The sequence below is a fragment of the Acyrthosiphon pisum genome, unplaced genomic scaffold (assembly GCF_005508785.2).
Source record: "Acyrthosiphon pisum isolate AL4f unplaced genomic scaffold, pea_aphid_22Mar2018_4r6ur Scaffold_20663;HRSCAF=21772, whole genome shotgun sequence".
Taxonomy (NCBI): domain Eukaryota; kingdom Metazoa; phylum Arthropoda; class Insecta; order Hemiptera; family Aphididae; genus Acyrthosiphon; species Acyrthosiphon pisum.
In genome coordinates, this window is record NW_021770047.1 from 1 (window position 1) to 3,450 (window position 3,450).

The following is a 3,450-nucleotide window of genomic DNA, read 5'->3' on the forward strand; positions in this document are numbered from 1 at the left end:
GTATCAAACAACACTCATCAGTAGTAAATATGTTACACAGTAGTATAAACAAAGTTATTTGTATAGATAAAGTAAAGAAAGTATTGGAATAATCTTAACAGTAAGACAATATGAGAAAACACTTATCCAGTATACAATTCACAAAAAAAAATAAAAAAGGAGAGGTAATACCTACTTAGGTAATACCTCTAGTAATACCTACTTTGTGTAGTAGTAACATTAAGAAAATGTGTTAAGTGTTCTGTTTAGGTCAATATAGTAAAAATGGTTATATTAGTATAGTTATAAGTTAATCTTGGTAAACAATTTTAGTCAACGTATGAAACAGCAGTAACACAATTGAATGTCGTCCAGGTTATTCTACAATTTCATTTCTATACAATATAAGTCGAATGAAAATTTTTTGATAGACATTTAGTTTTCAAGAATGTTGTATAGTATAAAGTAGTAAAGTAAAGTATAAGTTGTGTACAGAAATAATGTATACAATATGTATCTAAGAGCAAAGTGAATTAAGTTAGACACTGCTCATTGTCATTGGATGTGAAATACCTATGTAGTACACAACTTACAAATAAAGGAGAGTAGACTTAGGTCCGGTGAGTAGTGGTGGTGGTAGTAGTAGTAGTAGTAGTAGCAGTAGTAGTAGTAGTAGTAGTAGTAGTAGTAGTAGTAGTAGTAGTATTAGTAGTAGTGTGTAATTTAATATAGAATTTTAATAAATACCCATTATAAAAGTTAAAATACAGTGAGGTTGAACTTAGTCGTTAGTTTGAAATGCACAGTAGGTACATTAAACCCATGAGAGTACACAACAGTATTAGAAGTCCAGCCAGACGTGCATACAGGCATGGTGCACTGCAATGAATATACTCACCAAAGACGGCACTGCTGCGGGCCTCAAACGGCGGCGCTGCGCGTTTCCCACAGCGTAGTCGATACCGGGGACGAAATGCCTCGAACACAGCTGAGATGTGTGGTTCACGGGAAAACCTTGGTCCACCACAAATGCCACCCACTGAAGGCGACGTTGTACGGCAATTGGAAATCTAAGAGGCGACACATTATTTATTATAATAAATTGAACGTGTTTAACGTGTTGTGTGAAATACCTGTGTACGGAAACGTCATCGATGTTTTCCACAACTCCGCATAGCGCGCAGCGTTTGACCATTTTGAATAGCCTAAAAACATCACAAACGAATATAATATAATCATAATATTAAGTGAAAAGTATAACTCGTCGTAAAAAAAATCGTTGCAATCGAATATAATGACTGTAACAGTTTGTTATCAGCGGTGATGTATGAGACTTGTGTTATTTTTAGAACGAATAGGTACACACCGGCTTACGTGAAAAAAATAGAAAAATTACATACCCAGCTCGAAGTAGCACAAAAAATGGCGATAAAACACGTGTACTGCAATGGTAACGCGCCGAAACGGCCAACGGACTTACACGTCGACTTCGGCGACAGCTAATACGAATGCGGATATAAAAAACGTTACAAGTATTCAAAGTGTACGGAAAAAACACGAAACGCGCCAAGGCCAGCGGAAAACGATGTCTGTAGGTGGTGAAAATATTATTACGTTCGTTCGCGATACGCGCCGCCATGAATGCACCCGTAGTTTATCTGAATAGTATATAGTATAGTAGTAGATATAAAAGTTTACTTACCGGTATGTGAAAAGCGCTCAATGCAGAACAACAAAAGTCAAATATTAAAAGTCTGAATATTAAATATTAGGCTTTTCCGCGACAGTCGTTGTGCGTTGCAAGAGCGCCGGTCACGAGATGAGGCAGGTCGAAACGGGCGCGTGTCGCGTCGCCAAAGTTGTTCCCCCGCGGCTCCACTCCACCCCACTCCAAGCGTATAATGTCGCGTATAATAACGGTCGCACTGTAGTATCGCAGACCGCAGTGTCACTCCTAATTCGTAATAATATTGTTCGCCCACTTTTAAATGCAAAAACACATACCCATGTAAATTGTGGGTATGTACGCACACAACAATAATAAGAAGAAACGACCACCCGACCTAACGTACCCATATTTACCTACGCTTTTATAATTAAATTTATCTAAACGTAAACAGGTGTACACATCATTATGTGTCAAGGTATCCGGTACCCACCTAACGCAAGCATGGTGACCGTTATTATTATTATTATTATGTTTATAAAGTTACATTTTTAGTATATTGGTGTCTTTTATCAGACACACGTGTAGGATAATTTTATAACATGTACCTATATCATACATCATTATGAATAATAAAATGAATAATAATATATGTATATAATAAAATATGACGTAAACATTGAACATAATATATTCAAGCCTAATATAATATATTAATGCGCTCTCCGCGACGTCAATCGGTCCCGGGTAACGGGAATAACGGGCAAATCAGACTAAATTAAAGGCCGTAAAACTCTGAGAATGTGAAAAATTGAATACGAAAAAAACGCGAAAAAAAAATCGGTTCATCACGCAAATTAACGATAATCCCGGCGGACGGATCGAAACCACGACTCCCGGGTCATCTGTACCTACGCCTAACCGACCTGCCCACCTACTGAGTTGAGAACTGGTGTCAAATCAATGACTCTTGAACCGTATCGGCGTCCCGGTGAATTCCGAACTCAGAGCGATCTCAGAGCGTCGGACAGCGGACGACCGGGTTTTTTGTGAAAAAAATCGGACCTCCTGACGCACGTATTTATGCCTGTATATAGTGATACCTACCCGACGGCGGTGCCGCGGGACGTCCGCTTTCCGCGACCCGCTCCGGCCCGGGTCTCGTCCCGGTGGATAATACCGGCCTATAAATTTAGCGGGGAACGCGAATAAGTCTTCGCCGGGGCCCTGCGAAGTCCGTAAGGGCAGGAATCTCGAATATTGAAAAAAAGATCAAGAAATTATCGTTAAATATGAAAATGTATATAACGAAAAAAAAAACGCGGAAAAAATATTCGATCCGAAAAAAAAAATCTATTTAACACGGCCGCCGCAAATTAATTCATATCCGGGAGGCCGGGATCGAAACCTGGACCCCGGGTCATCCGCACCTATGCCTAACCGACCTGCCTACCTACTGAGTTGAGGACTGGTGTCAAATCTGTGACCCTTAAGAAATAAATAACGAAAAAAAAACGCGGAAAAAAAAAATTCGATCCGAAAAAAAAAAGTTAATTTAACACGGCACATTAAATGGAAACCAAGCGGCGGGTTCGAAACCACGACCCCGGGTCATCCGCACCTACGCCTAACCGACCTGCCTACCTACTGAGTTGAGAATTGGAGTCAAATCTGTGACTATTAAGACGTGCGCCGTCCCGGCGTATAGCGAACGCGGTTCGCACGTCCGCTTCGGGCGTCGGAGCGGGCGATCAGGCCGCGTCGGACGTCGGACGACCGGCTTTCGCCGTCCTCGGACGTCGAAA